The sequence below is a fragment of the Suricata suricatta genome, chromosome 5, assembly GCF_006229205.1.
Source record: "Suricata suricatta isolate VVHF042 chromosome 5, meerkat_22Aug2017_6uvM2_HiC, whole genome shotgun sequence".
Lineage (NCBI taxonomy): Eukaryota > Metazoa > Chordata > Mammalia > Carnivora > Herpestidae > Suricata > Suricata suricatta.
This window is the reverse complement of record NC_043704.1, coordinates 16,191,560-16,218,732: the sequence shown is the minus strand read 5'-3', so window position 1 is coordinate 16,218,732 and position 27,173 is coordinate 16,191,560. Positions and strand designations below refer to the sequence as shown.

Here is a 27,173-nt window from a genome sequence, read left to right as displayed (position 1 = left end):
GGGCTCCTATTAGCAGAATTTCAAAATAAATGGAGCCAAAGCTGCCTGAAATAAATTAGAAAGAAACCCACAAATAAAGTTAGAGATTTTAGCACTCCCCTCTCAATAATTGATAGTACAAATATACTAAAAAAAAAGTGTGGGTATAGCCAATTTGGGTAATATCATCAATCAACTTGATCTGATTGAATACTTAAATTTTTATTTATATAACAATAAATCCAACAAGTGCATGGTGCACAATCTTCTCAAGTGCACATTGAAATATTCACCAAGACAGATCATACGTGCGGTCATAACACAGTATGGTGAAGTGAACCCATCAATCGTCTTTCTTGCTCAGGGATTTTGTAGATGCCGCAGGCAGTAAGACACCTCTGGCCTCTCCTCTGCCATCAGCTACTCCATATGTGGGATAATAGGAAGGACAGTCAGCATGTGAACCTCAAGCATTACACCTTTGCTTTTACCCTCTTGTTTTAGCGTTTTTCCATTTCACCCTGATTTTGTGCACTTTCATTGTAAGGTGGTATTTTGTCCACCATGATCCCTTTCTTCCTGTATGTCTCTTCTTCCCTTCATGACCCAATTTAAACTTAAATTGAAGTTCATTTGCTTTCCAAAATCTCTCCAACCTTCTCTTCTATCTGCTCTGAACTTCATGAGCTATGCCACATAGATTATTATTTACTCTTTCCTGCATCTATGTCTGATTTCTTCCACTGGATTAAAACGCTGTGAAAGAATGGATGTCACGCTTTTTATTTCTTTGGAAATATTGCCTAACTAATTGCTCAATAATGGCTGGTTAGATAAATACGTGAGTGAATGACGGCTTAATGTTACCTTTTGCAGTTTTATAGCCTCTCTCTACTTGTGCAGACATATTTTTAAAGCTTTTCACATGTGGCCTACATAGCTTTTGTTTTCAAATTCTGGAGTGGTTCATGCACAGTGTAGTATTAGTTTTAGGTATGCGATACAGTGATTTCACACTTCCATAAAAACACCCAGTGCTTATCATAAGAGGTGCATTCCTTAATCCCCATCACCTATTTTGCTTTCCGTCTTCCTTTGCACTTCCTTTTTGGTAGCCAGCAGTTTGTTCTTTATAGTTAAGAGTCTGTTTCTTGTTTTGTCTCTCTTTTTTATTTCCTTTTTCTATTTGCTTTGTTTCTTAAATTCCATGCATGAGTGAAATCATGACATTTGTTTTTCTCTGACTTATTTCATTTAGAATTATACTGTCTAGCTCCATTTATAACATTGAAAATTGGTCTACATATTTTACAAAAACATGTCCTGGTAAAATATAATTTGCTATTTTAGGGGAACTTTTTTCTGAATGTAAACATTCAATAGATGAAAGCTGAATAGAGAGCTAGAACCAGGGAGACAAGAAATTTTAAAATACTCATAAAATTTGAAAACACTATTGAAATTATGTTTCATATTTACTTTCAAAATTAACATCATAACATTTTAAATTAAAAAGTCCCTGGGGCCTCTAGGTGGCTCATTTGGGTGAGTGCACGACTCTTAACTCTTGATTTCAGTTCAGGTCATGATCTCATGATTTGTGGGACTGAGTCCTGCATCAGGCTCTGCACTGACAGCATAAAGTCTGCTTGGGATTCTCTCTCTCCCTCTGTCTTTGTCCCTCCCTTGCTCATGCTCTCTCTTTCAAAATAAGTAAATAAAGTTATAAAAATAACCTGATGTGGGTCCCATCACACAGTGTGCTGGGGACTAAGATTCTAGGTGATTTCTGTTCGTTGCCTTTGGGAAAGAACACTTGACCATGACTCAGGAGTTTTGATTTTAATTTTGTCAATTTAAGAAAGACTTGTGAGAATTTTGTTATTGTGTTGCCCAGAGATATCATTTCTTTACCTATAAAATGAGATGTTGCACTACATGTCATGTAAGGTGCCTTCTAGGTTACACATTCTTCTACCTTCTATAGTTTACATTCAAGCTGTATACTTGGAAGTGTTTCATGGACCAATAGTAGTGGTATTATCCAGGAGCTTGTTGGATATATAGAATCTCATCTCAGACCGTGGTCCAGACTACTATGCACATAAAGTTAGGAAATCATTGCTCTAGAATGCATACATTAAATGGTATGTGGGCTACGTTAAATGGGATGCATAGTTTTCTTTAAAGCATAGAGAGCTAGCCATGAACACAAACAATCTGTTATCATTCCCCCTCAGAAAGCTTATGTCCAAAGACATGCATTATTCATGGTGTCTACAATTATCAGCTTGACCTTTCCTTTTATCTGTAGAGACATACGGCATTTCACTCTTCCAAGCTTCCACTCTTACTTGCCTGGGATGAGGAATTCCAGAGCTATGAATTTTTGAGAGAATTTCCTCTTGAAAGGACAAAAGTAATATGTGGAGATAATATTTTGTCTGTCTCAGTGAGATGGTAGTCTCTGTCTCCTCTGAGTATCCTGAGTGAATGATAGACTAAGTTATACTGACACATCTTTTGGAAATAAATGAAATATTTGGTTTAATTAGCTTTTGTTGCATTGCTTGACATTAGCTATAATTAATGTATTAAACTGGATGCTACTGCTCAGAGTTTCTTAATAAACAAAAGCCTTAGAACTCATCTTTTTTTTTTCTCTAAGAGAGAAGGCTTTGTTAGTTACTTAATGTTGGTGAATTTCATCATGTTATGTTAATTCTCTACCCTTATGACATTTTTCTGTTTAACCAATTTCTTATAATATGTACTATATGACATTCAAAGAGTCAAGCATTCAATCAAATATTTACTGATTTTACTGTTAAAATGGATTTTCTTAAATTAACTATTTATTTCACTGATTGACTGAAATAGCGAACAGACTGATGGAATACTGACACAGGTTTTGCGGTTAATTTCTCCTCACCATTCTTCCAAACTAAACTGGAAAAGCATGCTTCAACTTACCTATCTCGTATTTCTGTGTTAAAACTTGCCATATTTGTCAAATTGTTGATGTTTTCATTCTATTTCAACTTCAATTACTTTGTTTCTATACATTCAAGTGAGCTTAACACATTTCTTTCTACTACTAAGATCTTCCTTTTATAATAAGCTCCCCTTCTGTCATTTCCACTGCAAATGAATTGGTTACAGAGCACAGTGTGCGGTGATAGACAGCTATAACCACCTTAGTTAAGAAAGCAGGACGATTCAATTTAGAAAGTTGCTGTTCAGCCTGCCTTCTCATGAGAACCAAAGAGCTAAGAGGATCAATGGACCACTGTCCTCAGATCACTCATGGACGTAGCTATCTCTGGCATTGAAATGTTTCTCTTTTTTTCCCCCTTTCTGATACCCAGAAAATAAGTTAGAGTTTCTCTACTCCGAAGATTCATTTTTATTACATAGACCATCATTATACACATTAAACTGCCATCACTCACTCACTTCGTGTTATTTCCTCTTGGACCTTGGAAATAAGTGCTCACTGATGGGAAGTGAGAGGATTACAAACACGGTCTCTAACTGAGTGACAATCCATTTCTACATTCCCAAGAAATAACTGCAATGAATGGGAGTTGTCCACAATTTATGAACTAGCTTACAAATAAACATAGATAGAAACCCATTCCAATTTATGAGCAAAGAGAAAAATGTTAGTGTCTACATTTACAAAATAGGGATACAGAGAGAGAACTCTCTTAATTGGGATTAGTAGCCTCATCCTTCTCTTTTGTGAAAAGTTAAAAAGCATAACAGATTATAATAGAGGTCAGTGGTTGCAGATCCTGAAAAGGACCTGCTGGTATGCAAAAGAGAGTAGTAGCATGTGGGAATTGAGGAATAAAATAATAATTCTTTTTGTTTCCAAATTGACCCATTCATTGGCAACCTATTTTTATCTTAATTTAGATTTGTGTTGGTGCTGGGCTACAGATCATCCCATTAAAGAATTGTCACATATTCAGATGTGGCTCCACCATAAAAACAAAACAATAATTATTAATACCAAATAATGGGCTATATAACTTCTAGAAGTACTCATATCATGTTTCAGTTGCTGTATTTGAGGTGTAGAGACATGTCCTAGAATAGTATTGAAGGAAAATACTATTTTTCTCACTGATATTTTATATGCAAAATTTCAAAATAAACTGGTAAAGTATTAACCTATTTTTAAAAGTAAGGAGTTTAAAGAACAGAAAAATATAGAAAAGCTCTATTTTCTACTTTTTAAAAATCAGATAGCACTTTAATGAGATAACCTCATAATCAAAACATTGCTTATAAAATATAAGATTTGTTCTTATTTTTCTTAGAGCTCGAATGAAAAGATTTAAGTACTGAATAGGAAATAAAATTCAGAAAAATCACAAATGCAGTATTTTGCATTATGTAATCTAATGTGCCCAGTCACTCACCAGTGTTTTCTGCCATTACAATGGGGAATACCATTAATGGCACTTCCCATCCACATTTCCTCAAATTCCACACAATTCCTCCATTTCAATAACTCTTACTCTGCTTCATTATATTGCCTTCTTTGTGCAGTAATTTCTTAGATATCACCATCACCTGAACTCCTTTCATTCCATATCTGGTACCACAGAGTTATTTTCCTCTATTCAACTACATCTTCATTTCTATTATTATTTTCATTTATTTTCTAAATATATATTTCTCCCCATCCTCTAGATCTTCCTTGACTTTACTTGCTCAAAGCCTCTATTGCACAGTGAATTGTTTCTACAATGATTTTACTAAGGTCTAAAAATTTATTTCTTCCTTAACCTTACAAGGAATATTCTTATTCCTTACAAGAATATAAAAGGATATACAAGCATTATCTTACAAGTGTATTCTTCTTTTGCATACCTTGGTTATCAAAAATTGTAATGACAGAAATAAGGAGAAAGAGGGAAAGAGAGAAAGAAAGAGGGAAAGAAAGAAAAGAGGAGGGGAAGAAAGGAAGAAAGAAAGAAAGAAAGAAAGAAAGAAAGAAAGAAAGAAAGAAAGGGAAAGAAAGAAAGAAAGAAAGAAAAAGAAAGAAAGAAGAAAGAAAAAGAAAAGGAAGAAAGGAAGAAGTCATCAATAAGAACTAACAAGATTATCATAATCTTAAATTTTTTTAATGTTTATTTTTGAAGGAAAGAGAGACAGAGAGCGAGCAGGGGAGGGGCAGAAAGAGAGGGAGACACAGAATCTGAAGTAAGCTCCAGGTTCTGAGCTATCAGCACAGAGCCCAATGGGGGCTCGAACTCAAGAACTGTGAGATCATGACCTGACCTGAAGTGGGTGCTTAATGGACTGTGCCATCTAAGCATTTCAAATTATCATAATTTTAAAGCATACAACAGAATTTTCTATTTTTCTCAACAACCCTATTGAATTTCTGTGTCAGTTAGCTGAATCATTGTTTAAAAAAGGTATACGGGCCTTTGTTTTGCCCCAGAAAATGTAGTACTCAAACATCACTGGATCAGAATAACAAATGCTGTAGATTGCATGCTAGTTCACATGAGTGGGTGGGGGGTGGCTTTAATGACCAGGCTGACAAAGTCTCTGCTTGTCACCACACTTCAGAATTCTGTATATCAAGGAAAGTGAAACAGAAATGTGAATTAGAAGGAACACTGAAAAATTTAGCAATCATTAGAAATATTTTCCACAATGTTCTGATACTTATGATCTTCAAAACCTAGGAATTATTTTCATTTTTCTGGATTTCAGTAGATAATATTGTTTTCACTTTATTTGGCAAACAGTTGGGTAACAGCCATGTCACCAAAGTCATCCCCAATTGACATTTCTCTGCACACTCACCCATCCTTTCTCCTCCTCTGCCATTCCAGCATCATTTCAGTTAAAGAGTTTAGAACCAAAGGCATTCATGGTTGACTTTGGATAACAGAGAGTGACTTTTAGGATAATGGGACTAATTCATAAATCAAGAGGTATGCGGACAAATACAATGAAATATTATTGTTAGGTCACTAATAATATATCTTGTTTCAGTGAGATATAAAAACTGTAGTCCAGAGTAAGAGTAAATGTCAGAAACTGGAACTTTCTATTATAGTAACAAGAGACAAGGACATGGGAAGAGTAGGGAATATTATGTCCCTTCACAATAAACAATGGCCCAAAGATTGTGTTAAAGGTTGTTATGGATTTTTGGACTGGTTCTGCTAATATCCACTCCACAGATTACAGGATGTTGTAGATGGAAGACCAAATGAATAATCCCTTCTTCCACTTGTTGACAGGATATGAGATCTGATTTTGATTCTACCTTTAAGATATTCTCCTATAAGACCTAGATTAGAAACTGAATCACTGAGACAGGCATGGTGTGATATATCCACTGGTGACTCACATAATGGCAGAGATGACATATTTATTGCCTTTTTGATTCATCAGCTAAGCAAGAAGAAGAGAAAAGGCCTTGTCAAATATGACAGACATAGTGAGACTTAAAAGTGGGAGAAATAGCAGCTTTGGATTTGTCAGCTTCTTACCAGGGAAAGGGCAAAATCAGCAGAACATGAATCACTGGTGGATGGGATGTTGTTTCTAGGAACTCATCGAATGTCTTTTCTAGATCTTCCAGCAACCTTATAAACTCCTAAATCTTCACATCAAATGTATGTCTATTTAAACCAGCTAAAGTAGATCCTATTGTCAAAAATTCAATACTGACCAACATCATAATTGATAGCAGAATTGGTAAAGTACAATAGACCTTCAAGAAGATGGAAATTAGGAAAGTCCCTATGAATTATTTGCATCTTAAGGTAGTGAGAAGCCACTTAACCATTGGAATTTAAGAGTGGCATGAGATGTCAAATTAAGACAAGATTTTGTTGGACAGTTGTTACTGTTAGAAAAGACCTTTACTGGGGTCAAAAGCAATAGAAGGCCTGGGGATGTCAGAGTGGTTAAGCATAGGTTAAGCATTCAACTTGTATCTCAGCTCAGGTCTTCACCTCAGAGTTGTGGATTCAAGGCCCATATTAGACTCTATATTAAGCCCTGTGCTGGGCATGAAGCCTAATTAAAAGCAAGCAAGCAAGCAAACAAACAAACACAATAACAGAAGGCCTGTAAATTGAAATAGGGACCTTAAAGATAGAAAATGATAAAAGTCAACGTTTGAAATTCTTGACTCAATGTATTATTGGAGAACATAAATTTACTAAGAGTGACCTAAAGAATATTCTGACTTCTTCAGGTCTCAAGGCTAGTGTAGCAAAAAGTTAAGAACTTAATTTTGTTTACTACTCAACTATAATATAAACTGAATTCATTATATTAGGGCGTTATTGGGCAAGTGGGAAACTTTGAGAATTAGAATAGCAATTTAGGAATATTTAGATGACTTTTTAATACCCAGGTATCCAAGGCCTATCAAGCCTACAAGAAGAAGCAGCTGGTCCTGCAATGCTTAAAGGTGTTAATTACAAGCTTATCTGGAAAAGTGTCATGAAAGAGGATGTCATTTCTGCTCATGCTTCATCCCTACCAGTTATCGTTGCTCCCAGATCTTTAACCAGGTCAGCAAGCTCTGGGAGAAATAAGAATTCAAACTTGGAAAGAAAAGATTTGTTTTGTTTATTTCAGAAACAAACAAACAAACAAACTTGAGTGAGATAAGTAAGAATGGATTATTCATGTTAGACTAGAAATGGAGAAACAGAATTTTTGTGTTGGCTGAATTTATTAAAATGTTTGCACTTATCCAAGTTTGTGGATGCAAGGTACTGGCTTTGACAACTGAGAAGGGTTCTGGTTCCTTTTTCGTTCAGTTGCCTGAAGCTTGGCTTTTGTGTTGTCTTTGGGGAATGTCACAGTGAATTTGTCATAAATGACTCTCCTAACTATGTCCCATGGGACAGTTCAGAATACCCCCTTCCTTCCCCACTAAATTAAAAGTTACAATGGTAAATGGCAGCTCTAATGACATTGAAAAGGTATATGATTTTTGTGGCTTTTTTGGGGGGCGGAGCAGAGGTTAAGGAGAGAAGTTGGTCAGTTAGGTCCCAGTGTGGCATGAGCCGAGAAACATCATTTAATCATACTTATCGTGCAAAAGACAGGAAGGCTGGAGTGATAACCAGAATGGTTTTACCTGAAAGGATCTTTGGAGGTAGTTAATTGATCACAGGACCCATGGAAATGAAATAGAGGCCAGTCCAATAAAGGTGTAATTCCACCAAGGGTGGAAAACTATCTAGCATTGCATAGAGAGAACTGATTAAACACAGCAGAATTACAGCCTTTTATTTAATCTCACTTGAGTTAATTCTCAAACCCAGATCCCCTTGAATTATAACAGGCTAAGTGCTTTGTGGAGGAACTCTGATAATGCAATACGTGTGTATTGAAAATCTTCCCTCCAACCTTCCCAAAAGAGATCTATGGCCATTTACCAAGGTAAAAGGTACTTTGAAGAAAGAGAAATAAGCAAACCATTCATAAATTAATAGTGTCAATGATCTAAAACTGAATTCTAGGGACTTAGAATCCCAGGTGGAGTGAGGACTTCTGAATGTTAGGTGATAAATGAAAATTTGTTCTAAATCTATTTCACAGTGGGCCCATGGGGAAGCAAGAGTAGAATCTAAAACTCATATTCTCCTTATTTTATAAGATTGGGAGGGTGTACTTGGAATAGACATTTATGCCAAATGACATGATTCTGACATTGATTCTCTGACACAGAAGTGAGAGTAAAGATTAAAGAGATCTGTTAGTAACTTTAGATCTCCTTGTAAAACCCATTAAGTAAAAGCAATACCATCTTGCTGGGGACATCACAAAGACTATCACCATATTGAAATACACAACAGATATGCAGACTTGGTGATTTGATGAGATCTCCACTATCTTACTGATTTGGTCTTTGATAAGTCAGATGGCTCTTAAGAGATAAAAATGAGTTATCATAAACTTTAACAGAGATAATTCCTTTGGAGTTGCTGTTTTTGTTCTGTTTGATTTTTAATGTTTATTTATTTTTGAGAGAGACAGAGACATAGTGTGAGGAGGGAAGAGGCAGAGAGAGAGGGAGAACAGAATCCAAAGCAGGCTTCAGGCTCTGAGCTGTTAGCACAAAGCCCAACATGGGACTCAAACCCAATATGGGATCATGACCTGAGCAAAGTCGGACATTTAACCTACTGAGCCACCGGGGTGCCCCTGGAGCTTCTGTTTTTGAAGCAGTCTCTTATTTTTAGAGCAATTAAACATAGTCCCTGGTGTCTGGTAAATGCATTTCTTCTGTTTTGATAAATAGGGAATTACCAGAGATATTTGCTTTCACTTGGGAAGGTGACTAAAACATTTGAAGAATCCTACTTCAGAGTTATGTCAAATCTTGAGTCTGCTCAAATTATTCCTTAGGAAATTTGTCTCATTTTTCCACAGGATACCATACTGGTCCACGAAACTGGTAAAATCCACTTATTGGATCTCATGAGCAGGCAAGACTTGCAATAGCATATGACCTTTTTGACCAAATGGATGAGATGCTATGTACGTTTATGGAGAGCCTCGAAAGGATAAGAATGGAAAACCTCAGAATTAGATGGAAAGCCATTCCCTTGTCATAGGCTAATTATTCACGTATACAAATAAATCCTGGGTTACTAATGGGCCATCGCTCATAGAAATTACACACATGGGTTCAGTGAGACCCGAGATGCCCAACACCAAGTGATTCAGTCAAATGGAAATAATAAAGCAAAAAGAGGTTCAAAGGATTTGTGAGAACATAAATCATTTAAGTCACTAGAAGATCCATGCTTCTAGGGTAGGCTGCATTCTTCTGTAGCATTGGCATTATTCCCTCAGTTTGTATCTATGACCTCAATGAGAATTCCTTATGGCTAGTTGATCAAAGAAGAAAAAAAATAATTGAGATTATTTACAAATATTTTCTGTACTCATCAGTTTAAATAAAAATATTAATGAGTGTCAATTTTTTCTTAGGTTTCATTTTAGACCCTGGGATACAACAGAAAATCAGACAGTTGCTACATATGGGAACTTGCAATTTCCAAACTTTCTTAGTCTGAATTCAGAAACTGTGCTTATTTTATTTTATTTTTTTAAATCTTCAGGTATTTCCCTCATTAACTAAACTCACTAGCCAAAGCAGAGTAACCTATAGTATTCCTACCCAAATTCATGTATTAAATATATTTGGATTTGTTAAATATATTTGAACAATGAAAGATTCTGTGTCTAATATGTTAGCATGCAATAAATGTTTTGGTGGTAAATAAAGCAGAGTAGTAGAGAAGTGATGTCTAGAGGAGCTGGATGATTACTATTTAGGACTACACTGCTTCAAAATTTACAAGGTGATAGTACAAACGATGTGTTAAGACAATAGCTTTTACTTGACCAAACTACAGAGAAGTCAATGTGCTCCAGCTAGAGCCAGGCTCTGGCTAGAGCAAGAAGTTTGAGGGAAAATTCAGAGAAAAGAGGAAAGGTAAAGGAACATAAGACCTTAGGGAGGAGTACAAATGTGTATAAATAGAGTATAGTCAAAAGAAAATATAGGTCTTGGTGAGAAAGGATAAACAGAAAATCTTAGGCTCTGGAGGTATCAGATATATACACAGTCATAAGGAACAATAGTAACTTGTTCCAATTGGCTACCAGGACAGTTGGGGTTGTGAGACTTGGAAAGATAAGGGAAGAAAGGTAGGATTAAAAAAAGTTTTAATGTTTATTTATTTTTGAGAGAGAGACAGAGAAATAGCATGAGAAGGGGAGGGGCAGAGAGAGAGCAAGTCACAGAATTCAAAGCAGGCTCCAGGCTTTGAGCTGTCAGCACAGAGCCTGACACAGGACCTGAACCCACGAACTAAGAGATCATGAACTGAGCTGAAGTCAGATGCCCCAACCAGCTGAGCCACCCAGGCATCCCAGAAGTCAGGATTCTTATTAAGACAGAGAGTTCTGGGGTCCCATCTCAATTCCTGCAGATGTTAAGTGTCAATTTCATGATTAGACACCTAGAAACCATCTTTTTTTGCTTGCTTTATTTATATTTCTTCTTATGAACCAATTTTATATTTTATTCTCCCTCTTTCTTCAACCATAATACGAGCTGTATTGGTGGTGATTAGATGTATAACTTAGTTCATAGGTTATGTGAGACCAAGAAGGAGTTGTGATCTAACTAAGGAGAAATAAATGCTACCAAAATATGAAAGTAGTAAGACTCTCCCATTTTGATGCTGAGGCACATGCCTATTTGCATTACATTAGGTAAGAACATGTCACTATCAGCTGTAATAAAGGATTCGTGTGGAGAAGTCTTAAAGAAATTAAGTTGGAAAGGTAAGCGGAAGACGGGTAACTGAGAGCTTACTGTCATTTGACATGTAGGTTACATTTATCCTGCTTTCCAGGATGAAATTTGGAAAATTTTAAGCTGTGAGATGACATTATTTTATTTTTACTTTTTTAAATAAAACACTAATCCGATTTTTATGGATAAAGGATTTAATAGAGAGAAGGCTAGACACTAACTGAAGCAATTATGCAATAATGCATGTGATAAGTTTGATGCCTTACCTGAGAAGAGCAATGGAGCTAGAGGCAGAAGCAGCTTCAAGACATAATAAGAATGAAGGCATGGCAGGGATTATGAATTTATTAAGTTAGAGATGATGGAAAAGAAAAGAAATCCAAGAAGTCATCAAATATCTGTCCTATGTGATTTTGTGGGAAGCTAGGAGATAGAGTAGACCAGGTAAAGTGGAGTGAACAGTTACTCCAGTTACATGTAGGTAGAGTTGATAGTGCATGAAGGGTATGTGATGGACACATCTTGGAGGTAGCTCAGGAAGATAGTCTGGGTAATGAAAGAGACTTAGAGATTATTAATTCATTGGTGCATTTGAAATAATTGGTGTGGATGAAATTCCTACCGAATGAAAGCAGAATGCAAAGAAAAGAGGCCAAAATAAATAAAATTAAATTAAGAAGCTGTTGGGGAGAATGAAGCCAAAAGAAGGAGACCAGGAGGGAATGGTGGGACAGAAAAAAAGAAAACAAAAGAACCAAGAGGCATTTTAGAGTAGAATTATTTGTAAGTGTCAAATGCTGCCTTGAAATGGTCATAAATAAAGACTAAAAAGTGTTCTTTGGGTTTGGTGATCTTGCCATCAGCAGTTCCCCCGGAATGATGTGTGGAAAGCGGACGTCAGTCTGTGGGAGGCAGAGGGGTGAATGGGAAGAAAAGAAGAAGAAAGAATAACCATAAATTTCGAATAATTTTGACTATGACAGGAAGAAGAATGTGATGTGAAAAGTCATTGGATTTTTTTTAAATGTTAAAATAGAGTTTTGCAAACGTGTGTGCTCACAAAGAAGAGAGAGAGAGAGAGAGAGAGAGAGAGAGAGATGATAGAGCTGGGGAGTGGAGAGATCTGGGCCAAGCTGGGAGGGGAGAAGTTCAATGATATCTGGAGAGAAATTAGTCACGAACAAAGGAAAGATACTCTCTATTTGAGATTAGAAGTGAAGAGTAAGTGTATTTCCAGAAAAGGTTTTGGGTGGAGGGAGAAAGTGGATAGTACTGACAAAGAAAGAGTTGAGAGATACAAAAAGAAAGTAAAAGCAGGAAGACAGTGTGACTCAAGGCAAAAGTCCAGAAACTGAATGAGGGCAAAACGAACCCAAAGGAAGTGGGACCAGCAAGCAAATAGTAGCTGTAACAGCATGGTTTTCACAGATATATCACCCAACTTTCCTCTTGACCTACATCCAGACTTCTTTCTGGTGACTTCCAAGTAATTGTCATTGACTATTAGCATCTATCTTCATCAGACTTTGCCCTCTTTATCCCCAGTAACCTTGGTATCCTCTCTATTGGAGCAGGCCTAGGGGTGTATCTCATTTATCTTTGTAACCCCAGACTGGCTCACTGAATGACACGAGTGAGTGACCTTCACTATAAATGGATAAATAAATAAGGCAATCGATGGAAGAATGATATTAAAAAGCCAGGATAGAAGTATCGAGTGTCATAAATAAATTTTCTGAGTGAAGTCTCTCACTCTACTTTTAGAGGGTAGGTTCCAGAACTTTAAAAAATCTTTCTGTTAGATTTCTGCTTGTACCAACTACTCACTAATACCTTTTTAAAGTTGAATTGTATTTTTAGTCAGGGCTTCACCAGTTAGATGTATAAGATTTATAGAAAGAGTTTTTCACTTTTTCAATAAGCAAACAATGAGTTCATATTATATGATTTTCATTGATTTAGAATATCAAAAAGTTGGAAACATAGAGTAATAAATGACATTGTTCTGTGTTTACTTACTAATAATGTTTGGCATAGGTGTCAACTGAAAGTTTTAAAAATATTAAATGATATTCTAAAGTACTCTAACTTAACTAATAATTTAAATTTGGTAAAATTTATGAAGAAAAAAAACCTATGAAAAGTTGTTAACTCAAGTGGAAGACTTTCATTATATTCAAAACTATCACTTCTTTGGGTACCTGGGTGGCTCAGTCAGTTAAGCGTCTGACTCTGGCTCAGGTCACAATATCACAGTCCATGCGTTGGAGCCCCGCATCAGGCTCTGTGCTGACAGCTCAGAGCTTGGCCCTGCTTCAGATTCTGTCTCCGTCTCTCTCTGCCCCGCTCCTGCTTGCACTCTGTCTCCCTTTCTCTCAAAAATAAATAAATTTTTAAAAAATGTTTTTTAAAAAACTATCACTTCCAATGTTTTAAGCAAATGTTAGCTTTTTGGCCTGTTTTATGAACACATAAAATTTTGAATATATATAAGACATACCTTTAGGCATTTCAAAGGTCTCCAACTCAATCCTAATAAATTGAAATAAGTGAGATATTATCCTTAAACTATGCACAACTGTGTACATGTTGGAAAACCTTGACAAATGGCATCTGGGATCACACAAAGAAGTTCTGAGTAATACAGTCTGGCTGACAAAGCCTTGGTCCTCTGGCATTGTGCCTTCTACAAAAAGCCAATTATCTATGAAGTCATCTGCGTTCGTTTCCCAGGTTAGCCAGGAAACCAGGATTGCCTGAGGGATGGCTTGCCTCATACACACCAGGAAGCTTGAACTGTAGCCAGACATACAATTAAGATGTTCCAGTAGAGTTATTATTCTTGGTTCAGGCAAATTCCTCTGGCACAAGTGTATAGTAGGAGGAATACACCAAATACTTCACATTTTTACTCATACAGTTAATATTATCATAGTTCAGGTTTTCATTTATAGAGTTTTCATGAAAAATGTGTTCTGGCTCATAAATTTGTAGTGTTGTAGTTTTGAAGGACAGAGACAAAAACACAGAAAAGTTATCTGTGCTTTTCTACTCTTGTCCTCATGAAATTTGAGTACTAAAGGAAGTAGTTGTATCTATGTGTTTACTACAGTTGTTCCATATTTTTCTAGATCTAACTACCCCAAAATTTAGTGAATGAATAAAGTTATGTTTACACTGTTGCTTCGATAGCTCAACTAACATGTGCTACTGAGAACATCTCCATTCTGAAAAACTAGGTAGAAAATAGCAAAATCACAATAAAGTTAAAAACTCAGAATACACTGTAGCAATGCAGAATATTGCTAATGTAATACTTCATCCACCTGAAGTAAGATGTGCTTGATAGAGGGTGGGCCCACTGAGGAAGCAGTTGGTCAAGTCCCATGGAAGTATCTGTTGAGCCCTCTTCATGGATTTCTATGGCAAATGATGTGATTGGCATTCTCTGCCGATGGCAATTCTTTTAGGATTTGGGGAGGGATGCCTGGGTGGCTCAGTTGGTTAAGCGTCCGACTTTGGCTCAGGTCATGATCTCACGGTTCATGGGTTTGAGCCCTGCGTAGGGCTCTGTGCTGACAGCTGGGAGCCTGGAGCCTGCTTTGGGTTCTGTGTCTCCCTCTCTCTCTGTGCCTCCCCCACTCATGCTCTATTTCTCTCTGTCTCAATAATCAATATAAATTTTTTAAAAAAACATAAAAAAATATTTAGGGAAGTGCTTCTTAATTACCAGACCTCAGTCAGGTTGAGTGCGTTATGCTTGTTAAAAACTAGCCAGATTGAACAAACAGACTTTGGGCACTTTGTGGTAAAAAGACTTTTATCCTCCTAAAACAAGTGAAACCCTGAATTGTATTATAACACAAAAACACCACAATAATTTATGGAGGGAAAAATATGCATTTTTCAATGAAAGGTAAGTCCAATGCATTTGTCTCTGACTTTTATAACTACATAAAATTAGATAATAACCAGACAAAATCATGAAAGAGTACAGGAAAGGATAGATTATTGTGGTCTGAAATGCGGATTGCTTTTTGACTTCTGTTTATGTTATAACTTCTGATATACTGTCTCTCATGCTTCAACTGTAGAAAGGTCACATGAACCAAGGTTACATGAACGATCATATTTTTCCCTATTTTCCTGTACAAAGTGATTTAAGAGTGAGGCAATCAAATCCAACCAGACAAATCTGTCCAGATGTACTTGCCCAGAGCTTCAGGTGATATGGGTCTTCTCCCTGGAACTATAGGGCTAGCCAGATGTGAAGTTGGAACTATGTTAAAAAGATTTGTCTGAAATTGAGAAGATAAAGACAAGCAGAGATATCCTAAATGAGTGTCATGGAAAGAATCCTGCAGCCTGGAGTCTAGCCCAGCCAGTTCTTGGTCTCTGACTGATTTCAGGTTTTCCTTGAGCTCTGCCAGCTCCCTCAGAAATGTTTTCATCAACAGAAGCCAATGAAGTAGAGCTAGGACACAAAAAGCAAGTATCCTCATATATATTTTTTAATGTTTTTAATTTTTATTTTTTAGAGACAGAGAGAGACAATGTGAGCAGAAGAGGGTCAGAGAGAGAGGGAGATACAGAATCCAAAGCAGGCTCCAGGCTCTGAGCTGTCAGCACAGAGCCCGGCGTGGGGCTCAAACCTATGAACCATGAGATGATGATCTGAGCTGAAGTTGGCCTCTAAACCAACTGAGCCACCCAGGTGCCCCTATCCTCATATGCTTGAATAATGTCATCAATAATGGGATGCCTGAATGTTCTCTGAAACAAAGATTCTTCTGATTTGTGCACTGATAGGCCACTAATTCAATTATGTAACAATATTGATTGTGGAGTCAATAAAATTACAGAATCTAGAGCCAGCAGAGCATGCCTTTGATCGATGACATGTTATTTCAGGCTGTTATGAAAGGTGTCCAGTAAGGAATGGGTTCATGTCTGTAGACCCACCTTTAGTGGTTAGGGATTTACAGTATCACAAGGCAGGAGTTGTAGGTGTTATTAGTTATGTCCAAAATTTCTTACTCATGTTGATCTGAGTGTTGTTTTATAACTTGATGCTCATTCAATGCCTTGGGTCAACATAGGACTATTTGAGTCTTGACAGAATGTGTTTCTTCTGGCACATAAAAATTTTGAAATATTTGGAAGCAGCTCTAATATTTCCTCAAATGATCTCTTCTCCAAAATAAACATTCTCAGTTGTTCTAGACATTTCTCCAATATACAAACCCTGGAAGTAGACTATAGGTATCACATTTAGTAAAATCTACTATAGGCAGTTGAATTATCCATTTTCAATCCCAGCTCCAAAGGTGCTAAAAATCTTGTTTGAGTCTACTAAAACTTAATTTAAAACAAAATAAGACAAAACAAAACAAAACAAATTATAAAAAAAAAAAAAAAAACCCTTCATTGGGAGACCTGGCTGGCTCAGTCAGTTAAGCATCTGACTCCTGGTTTGGGCTCAAGTCATGATCTCATGGTTTATGAATTACAGCCCTGCACTGGGCTCTGCACTGATGGTTTGGAGCCTGCTTGGGATTCTCTCTCTTTCTCGCTCTCTCTCTATGTTCATCCCTCCCTCTTCTCTCTCTCTCTTTCTCAAAATAAATGCATAATTTTTTAAAAACTTCATTAAACTAATAGTTACATTTTCTGATTACAAAATTAATATAGGCTCCCTGAAGAAAGCTTGAAAGATTGAGAAAAGCATCCAGAAAAGATCTGCAATTTAACGAATCAGTTAAATAAACATGATTAAACTACATTACAGTTAGAAAAGGGAAAACTCAAAGATTGTAGTTCAGACTTCTGCGCTGATGCAGAGTTATAGATAAGTTCAATTTACTACCATCTCCAACCTCTCTGATATCTATATGACCAAAATATCTGCAGCTGGGCTATCTACTTTCTTCCTACTTTTACTTTTCATCACCCAATTTCTTTGTGTCTTACTTTTTGGCTTTTACAAATATCATATGATGTATAACATTCTGGATTTTGGGTGGCACCTAAGTGGCTCAATCAGTTAAGCATCGAACTTTGGCTCAGGTCATGATCTTGTGGTTCATGAGTTCAAGCTCCACCATGAGCCCTGTGCTGACAGCTCAGAGCCTGGAGCCTGCTTCGGATTCTGTGTCTCCCTCTCTCTCTGCCTCTCCCTTGCTTGCACTCTTTCTCTCAAAATTAAATAAACATTAAAAAATTTAAAAGATTCTGGATTTTTTAAAGGGCAATGGGTTTCAAAAATGTAACATGCCAAATAAATCAGATTTGACACTTGTGTTAATTTTCTTTAATAAATTTTCCCAAAACTTGGTAGCCTAAAGCAATACACATGTTTTATCTCACAGTTTCTGCAGATCAGGAGTCTGGCAGTAGCTTCATGGGGTCGTTCTGGCTCCACATCTCTCACAAGGCTGCAGGCTCCATTAGCTAGGACTACTGTCTTATCCAGGGGCTCAGCTATGGCTAGAGAAACTGTTTCCAAATTCACTCACATAGTTTTCCTCAGACCTCAGTTCTTTGACAGCTGTTGGGCAGAGCAGATTTGACTTCTGCTACTGGGTGCTCACAAAATGGCAGCTTATTTTCTCTCAGAGTGGCCAAAATAGAAGGCACAAACTTCTATAACATAATCTCTGATGTGACATGCCTTTACTTCTTTCATTATGGGTCACACACACTGATTCTGGGATCAAAAGGTAGAAGACCACTTAAAGGTGTGAATAACAGGAGGTTGGAATCCCTGGGGTCTACCTTGGAATCTGGCAACCCTAAAACTGAATACAATAATGACTATGTTAGAAGACCAGTAGTCTGCTTAAACTTCCTGTCCTGGAGTGAAAGTTAGCTATTAAAAACATGTACCTTTTCTGCAACTTGAACAATAAAAGTATATCCTTCCCTACAAAACTGTATTCTCATAAGCATAATTTGAACTCTGACGACTAGCTAATAGTTAAACATACATGAAAATGACTTTTTCACCAAAAAAGACAAGTGCTTCCATTTATGAATGACTTTTATAATATGCTTATAGTGATGAGGCCCTGGGAAAAAACAAAATCACTTTATTTCTGGAATTTGAAAATATTTGAAAGTCAGCAATGAAAAGGCTAAATCTTCCAAAGTGAATTCTCTTCTGAACTTGGATTTTATTACATTTAGTCTATGTTTGAAATTAATTTCTTTTATTCATCAACTTAAATATGGAAGCTAACATTTATTGGACCCCTGTGTTGTTCTAGGAAAACATACTCTGCTTCTCATTTTAGAGCAGGTTACTATCTCCTTTAATCTCCACCTTACATAGAGAAGCAAGGCTAGTGACCGCAGGGTATGGCCAGCTCCCCATGATGCATCATCCAAATGGCAGAGAGGACTCAAGTTTATTGAAGTTAATCCACAAACAGGACTTTGGTCTCTATTCCCAATTTGCCACAATTGATAGCAGCGAGCCTCAGACTTGCTCAGACTCTTAAAAAAGAATCTTATTATTAAAAAAAGAATCTTATTATTCATCTTTTCTTTAGTCCTGTTGAAAATAACTATTTTTATGAATTAGGTATGTTTTTTTTAAGCTGATTGCTTTGATAGTCAATAAAATGTTACTTAATTATCTATATAATATGATCTTCCTGGTGGTACTAAAGTGAATGTTATCCAACATAGATCTCCTAAATCTCCACAGTCTCAGGAGAGAAAGAAGCAAATAACAGCATGCGTTCAGTTCTATTCAGTAAGTCAGCCTAATAAGTTTGCCAAGAACCATGATGGGCTTTAGAGCCAGAGTATTAAAAAAGGTAGATAGAACTCTTACCTTCAATGAATTTGCATTCCAGAAAATCATCAGAGATACATAAATAAATGAGATCCACTCATATTATGCTTAGTACTAAGAAGGGTAACACAAGGTGTTAGGATGGAGAGTAATCAGAGGCCACTGTAGAAGCAACGATTCTGGAAGGCATCTCTAATCAAGTGACAACTGAGGTGAGGCCTAATGGATGAATAGGAGTCTGCCCTGAGATGCCAGAGGAAGGGCATTCCAGGCAGAGAGAACCATCAGGATAAAGAGGTGGAAGGATTTTTTGGTGTGTTCAAAAAACAGAAGGAAAAGGGGAGCCATGTATAAAGAACTAAGAGAAGTAGGAGAGATGATATTGGAGAAGTAGGAATGGAGTAGATGGTGGGAAAACATAGATCAAAAGGCTGACACAATGAAATTTTTATTAAAAAAAGTGAAAACATCTCATCTGCCCACACTGTGTATAGGAGGAGGCAGAGTGAAAGCTGTGAGGTCAGAACTACAATAAAGTCATTTGTGTCATTTAGGAACATGATAGAGGTAATTCTTAACTCATCTGGAAAAGTCCAGGAAGAACCTGAAAAAGGTAATGTTTGTGTTGAACATTGAGTGATGAATTCTGCCTTGCTGGGGGAAGGTAGGGATGACTGAAGAAAGAGCATGGACAATGGGCTGGAAGCCCAAATCTTTGAGGCAAATTTCAAGAATTTCAAGTGAGTCAGCATGGCTTTAAATTTGGGCTGTGTCCCGGAACACTACAAGATGACATTTTATTTTTTAAATGTTTTTATTTATTTTTTAGAGAGAGGGAGATGGAGTACAATCAAAGGAGAAGCATAGAGAGAGGGAGACACAGAATCTGAAGCAGGATCCAGGCTCTGAGCTGTCAGCCCAGAGCCTGATGCTGGGCTTGAACCACGTAAGATCATGGCCATAGCCTAAGCCAGATGCTTAACTGACTGAACCACCCAGGCACCCCAAGATGACATTTTAAAAGTAGGTAAAAGTGAACCATAAGAAGCCTTGCCAAGACCTGGGATTCTAGCTTTATTCTGTAAATGACAGAAACACGATGAACAGCACAAAATAGGGGCACCATCAGATTTCAGTCTTGGAAAATAGTTGTGGTTAAAATAAGGAGGTTGAATTGCAAAGGACCAAGAATACAAGGGGAAAAAGAAAAAAATACCAGTCTACTTTATTTATTCAGTTAAACACAGGATGAAAGTTTGGCTGCAAAAGAGAATAGGAGTTGGGTTACTAGGGAAAGAACACTGACAGGAACTTGAACTCTATTAGAAAGACCTTGACTATTTTGTTCACTGCTCTATCTCCAGGTTCTAGAAAAATACTTGCACCTAAAATAAATGTAATAAAATATATTTTGAATAAATTTATAGATGGATGGATTAGTGACCAATTAGGGAGACCATATTTTTATTAAAAATATGCATTAATCACCAACTATGTATCAAATACTGTTCCAGGTGCTGGAATACAGTGTTGAAGAGGTATACATCTATCTATCTATCTATCTATCTATCTATCTATCTATCTATCTATCTATCTATCTACTTACGCATCATTTCCCTGTCTCTCTCATCACCTATATCCATCAGTCTATCCATGTTTCTAGCACTTTTCTATACATCATTTCACTTATCAACATAGCGGTAAAAGTTATTATATAAACCCTAAACTGCTTCTTATTTACAGAGCCTGGATATCAGGGATGGAAGAAATCTTTGAAAATGCAAAGTGAAGGCTAAAACTGAAGAACAGTGACTAAATTTCTCTCTGTAGGAAAATTCAGAAGAAATAAGAAGAGATCCCAGGAATGGAAAACCCTACAGATGACCTGAGAAGTGAGGTGGAGAGGAATGCAGAAAGTTGGAGGCAGGAAAGGAATGCAGCTTATAAGAAATTGCTGCTATTGAAGTGATCAAAGGGCTTCTCCTCAGCAGGAATAGTTAATGTCCATACTTTCAAAGGTTGGTTTTTGTTTGCTTTTTGTTACATTAGCTCTTACTATCAAACCTCTGGTTGAATCTGCTACATACAGATTTCTTTGTGAGAGATGTGAATGGAGGCAAGGGATTAAAGAAAATGAGTTGTAATCCATATCTGAGTTAGCAGGAAACAAAGGGAAAAGAATTACCTGCGAGGGTGAGATGTAAGATCCAGAGTTGGAGGTGTCTAATAAGAAAAAAATATCCAAATTTGCAAACATCCTGTGGAGTGTGATAAGCTTTTCCTTCTTCAAAATAATATGCTAAGAATTTCTTTCCAATTACATTTGATTTTCACTAGCCAATTTGATTTCATCAAAGATTTAAGTCACACATCTTAATTGTTGCTTAAGATAAATGATGACTATATCTTACTGTAACCTATGATACTGTGTGTTTATACACGTGATAAGAGATAGGTGTCAGTTTAAGGGGTTGATGTGATAAAGTAAGGCAATTTCTTTATCCAGCAGATTTCACTGGTTGTTACCTAAAAAAAATATAGACTCGTACTGGCTGCCAAAATGCAGGTACAATCACAACACTGAGGTAGGTGAGGTTCCATGAAGCAATCAATATTCAGGGATCCAGTCCTGTTTGGGCATAATCCAGGAGTAATTGCTTAGGTCTGCTCCCAAAGTCCTGCACGTTTAAACCACTCCTCTAAATTAGACTCTGCTTAAGCTGTAATAACTCCAGGAAAAGTGGTTCAGTAGAGTCTTTATGGGCAGACACCTGAAAACATCTATTTAAAGTCGCTTTCGTAGTTACCATGAGTAGTTTCTGAAGATATTTGGAAATGTAATTTTGCACTTGATGTGGCATATAAAATACAATAGCAAATCCACCAATGGCAAGGAGAGGCATTCACAAGACTGATTCAAAGGAACTCCCTGAAATTCAGAGAAGAGTTGTAATTAGATTAATACCTTTGACAACAACTGTAAGACCTACTGGGTTTGCTTACAGGTAATTACAAAGTGGGGGAGAACACAGGCTTCCCTTTCTTTTGCCTCTGGCAAATCCTTCTTAAACTCTAAAGGGTGCATAAAAGATTATTCTGGGGTGTGTATAAGATACAAATCCTGGGCTCCATCACAGATAATCTGATTGAATATGTCTGAGATGGAGTGCAGGAACTTTTAACAAGTATCTCAGGTCATTATAGGGAAATATTGACAGTGAGTAAGATTTTGGAACCTTTGAGGGTAGATGATTGATTCCACCTTTTACCAAAACACTTCCTCATTGGTCCATTGATGCTTACAGTCCCTAAAAGGGCAGACAGATCCTATCAATTCATAATTAGAGATGAAGATATGTGTAGCTATTTCCAGACCTAATGCTATGTTTTGTGGGTTTTCCAATGACATTAATATCTTATTCTGTCCTAAACCTATGTTTTAGGGGTTGTGGAAAATGTCTGCTCTCTGAAAGTAAGAAGATTGCCTCTATTAGTTGAGGTTTGCCAGAGAAAAAGGACTATCTCTAACTACTTTTATGTGTATCTATATTTATCTCTATCTCTACCTATATTATTATCTATCTACATCTAATATAGATATATAAATGTCCATCTAGATATAGATTAGATATCTGTATCTATAGATCTATCTATGTATGAGAGATTCATTATAAAGAATTGGTTCACACAATAATGAAGGTTGAGAGGTCTCACAATCTGTTGTCTGCAAGTGGGAGACTCAGGAGAGCCTGGGAATAACTCAGTCCAAATCTAAGAACGGAGAACCAGGTGTGTAGATGGTACAAATCCCAGGTCTGCAAGATGAAGACCTATATCTCAGCTTAATTAGTCAAACAGAAAAGAGACAGAAAGACAAAAGGGAGAGGGAGGGAGAGAGAAATTCTTCCTCCACATTTTGTTGTAGTCAGGCCCTCAGTGGATTAGATGATGCCAACCCACACTAGGGGAGGTGACCTACTTTACTGAATCCATCAACTCAAATGCTCATCTCATCCGGAAACACTCTCACAGACACACTCAGAAGTAATGTCTAGCCAAATATCTGGTCACCCTGTGACCCAGTCAAGTTGACACATAAAATTAATCATCATGCTGCCTTTGATAGCAACTGGTGCTAAAATCCCTTGAACCATAAATGCTTAGAATGCAAGAATGTTAAGTTGTGAGAACACTCATTTTAGTAGAATATACGAGACTGTTCTCGTATGAGTTTCATTATGTCAGTCAGGTACAGCTCCTTAACAAGTGTTTATTAGTGCCTCACACTTCAACCAGGCCATCAAAATGCATGCAAACATTTGTTATTTCCAGAAAATTGTTCTAAAAGTGGAAGTCACAATTTGTACCATCAATAGCTATGTTTTTACATTAGGAGAGGTTTTAGGGACCTAACAAGACTGTCCATTCTCTAAGAGCAGATGTTTATCGTTGGTCACAGTGGTTTTGTTTTAGCTCATGAAATTCAACCCTGTTCCTTAAATACGGTGTGCTCACTAAGTAATTATTAACATATTGGTGGCTTTGGCAAGCTTAGTAATCAGTAAGACAGACAGGCATAAAATCAATTAAAATGAGACAGAGAAAGCTTTCTAAGAAGAATCCTGACAATATGACTGTTATGCAAATTATTTTGACAGATCACAAAACAAAAAAACTCTACATCCTAGATTTCAAGGTCTTCAATATCCTGGACGCACACTTAACTTTTCCATATATATCTCAAATTGCTCTCTTTTGTTATGTCTATGTTCTGATATTTACTTCCCTGGACATACCTAGAGGGTTTCCATATTTTTAGTTCTAGGTTGACATTTTTTTCAAACCTTCTTTTACTTCTTTTCACCTGGGAGAGTCCTGTTCTTCCCCAAAGTGTGTCTCAATCTCCATGTCCTCCCGAAACACCTTCCACTTACACCCATTCTCAGTCCATCTTACCCCTCTCCTCTGCACTTCCAAAGCATTTTGTTTTTCAGATGTCAGGGATCACAGACTGAGTTGTATTTCTTTTTTCCTTGGGTTTATTTTGTTTCCATGTTTTGTTGGAATGATTTCTTCTCAATGGCACAGGAGACCTAACAGTCTTTATTGTATGCAGTGGGAAAAATATTTCTTTCATGCGTATTGAAATAACAAAACAAATGATTTCAATTTTGATTTAAATTATTTATGAATTGGAGAGTTTTGTTCAAGTTGTTGAATGTCCTTGGTGATGGGTACGCTTATCCAGAAAATAAAAATGGCAATACCTAGCTTATGTGTTTGGTGCAAAAATTAAGTAAGATTGTTTTTGCAAAGCATTAGCATATTCCTGTTTTTAAAAGTAAGCTCTACACCCAATGTGGGGCTTGAACTCATGACCAGTAATAGAGAGCTATCTGCATATTCTATCAGTTGAGCCAGGCAGGTGTCCCAGCACTTGCATATTCTCAAAAACTTTTAAAGATATTCCTGTAGATGCAGAAAAAAAAGGTGGAACACAAAACATATTATATTGATATATAGATAGTCATAATAAGGGAATAAATAAGGTGATGTGAGACTTTCAAATATCACTGACTTGCCTGTAATTCTATGAGGCAGCAATTTGAACTGGGCCAAATGGTTCAGCAAGGATAGGTATTCTCCCCACCACACGGTTTACTGGAATTCAATCATACACTGGGGAACTCAGGTGGGATTTCTGGAATTTTACTCGGATTGCTCATAAGGCTGGATGTCTCTCTCTACTTGGCCTTCATCCTCAGTCAGCAGAGTCTGGACTAATAACACGGTCAGGGTATTCCAAAAGAGCAACACAAAGCTGCAAGTTTCATAAGGTCTTGACTCCGAATTTGTATAATGTCACTTCCCATTGCACTTGAATGCAAGTCATGAGGCCAGGCCTGATTTCCTGGCTAGGGAAGTAGACTCCATCTCCTAATTAAAAGAACTATCAAGAATTGATGGCCATTTGCAATCTACCAAAGCAAGAGGAGATGGCTATAGAGAAGACAAGGCTTGTAGAAGAAACTGAGTGTACCTTAAATTTGGAGTGAATATATGTATGACTAATGAAGTTATAAAGAGAGAAAGCTCAAAGGCACCTGGGTGGTGGTTTTAAGCATCTGACTCTTGATTTTGGCTCAGGTCATGGGGTCAAACTTGGGAGTCTGAGCCCCAAGTGGGGCTCTGGGCTGACAGCATGGATCCTGTTTGAGATTCTCTCTCACCCTCTCTCTCTCTCACCTTCCCACTTGTGCTCTCTCTCTCAAAATAAATAAATAATAAAAAGAGAGTGGGAGGGAGAGAGCAGTGAGGAAAGAAATGTAAAAAAAAAGTAAAGTATAATTGGAAGTAGGCAATAAAGTTTAGGATCAGGAAATATACCTGTCTGTGAGCTTTGATGAAGGAAGTGACATGATAGTAGCCATGGCCGGGGGTAAGGATCCTTCTGTGTGGAGGAAACAAGGGCAGTGAGGACTCCACAAGATGAGCAGAGAAGCTAACCGTCTATCTTAATAAGGTGAGCAGGGAGCAACTGGATTTGTCTTAGTGAGTAAAAATGGGAAAGAGACAGGGTTTTAGAGCACAGTGGTTTGGATAGTAATAAGCAAGAATCCAAAGATAGGGACTGTAGCAGAAGGCATTAAAAGACATCTTGGGTGACCACAAAATGCATCATCCAAACTAGGATTTTTGGAAAAAAAAAAAAAAAGACGGTGTTATTCTTTGTTACTCTGGGACACGAGGAGTTAACCAGAATGTAATAGTCACCAGTAGGTTGGGGACAAAGGGAATTGCAATGCTTAGGAAGGTAAGGGAAAATGAGTGAAGCGTGAAACTTAGGAAAACATAATGAATATTATTCTTACCTAAGTTTAAGGCCAACAGGACATACAAGTGAACTACTTCACGGGCAGAGAAAGCAAGTGAACTATAAAGAGAAGACTTGGATTGTCGGGAGATAATAACAGTAATTATGTATTACATTTACATAATGCTTTGTGATTAAAATGCTTTCAGAACCACTGCCTCATTTTCTCCTCACTGTAGCCCTTCCAGGTAGAAAGAGTGGTTATTATCCTCCCTGGGAGCAGGGAGAGGGGGCCGGGGGAGGGGGAGGTAAGGAGGAAGGGCGCCACACAGAAAAGAGCTCACGCTTTCAAGATGCCTTGACCTGGCAGACGTGGAAGTGGGCTGTGACCTCACTGTGTCTTTGGGAGGGTTATGTAACCTCTTTGACACCAGGTACTTTACTATAAAGAATGATATAGGATCACCTGGAAGGCTCAGCTGGTTACGTGTCCAATTCTGGATTTCACCTCAGTTATGACCTCACAGTTCCTGAGACTGAGGCCTGCCTTGGACCCTGAGCTGACGGCCCAGAACCTAGTTGGGATTCTCTCATCTTTCCCCGCCCCTCCCCTGCACACATGCTCTCTCTTTCCCTCCAAATAAATAATTTTCTTTAAAAAGAATATGTATATGTATATATAAATTTTAGCCTAATTATAACACAATTTTTAACCTAATTATAATATTTAGCCTAATTATAAACACATAGTACTTGTTAAAAATGTTTATTTCCTCTCCACATTTTGTAGTTGAGAAAACCTAGGCTCAGTTTCGATGGAAGGGCCTGGGCCAGGTTATAAATGCAGATCTCCTAGTTCTGTGTTTTGTCTACTAAGCCATTTGCCATTTTCTGGCACCTGAAATAATAGGAGAGAATGAGCTCCCCAAGGGAGCAAATGTATATGGGATCTAGGGAGGAAACGCAAAAGCAGTGTGCTTATAAAAACACTAAATAAGATTTCTTCTCAGCAACAATTTAAGAACAAAATTAAATCAAGAGAGATTTGAGGAAAATTATTGAAGCAGGTATTTGGTCATCTTGACGAATCCAACTCTTGTAGAACATTCCGAATAGAAGACATTGCAAGGGGTGTAGAGTAGAACACCATTGGAAGCTCAATGCTCAGACAGGTCTGAGGTCAAGTTGAGGGTGATAGAACAGAAGAGGAGTAGGAGGTAGTGCCAGAGAAGGCAACTGGAAAGCCG

At 37.3% G+C, this 27,173-nt stretch overlaps 1 long non-coding RNA gene across 1 annotated transcript; it reads right to left on the bottom strand.

Annotated features, from left to right (window-relative positions):
• Window positions 1–323: 323 nt before the first annotated feature.
• Window positions 324–26,327, bottom strand: LOC115291362. The gene is made up of 3 exons (XR_003908401.1): window positions 26,271–26,327; window positions 21,920–22,041; window positions 324–399 (listed from the first exon to the last, which is right to left on the bottom strand). It is a non-coding gene; the product is annotated as an uncharacterized LOC115291362 (long non-coding RNA).
• Window positions 26,328–27,173: the final 846 nt, after the last annotated feature.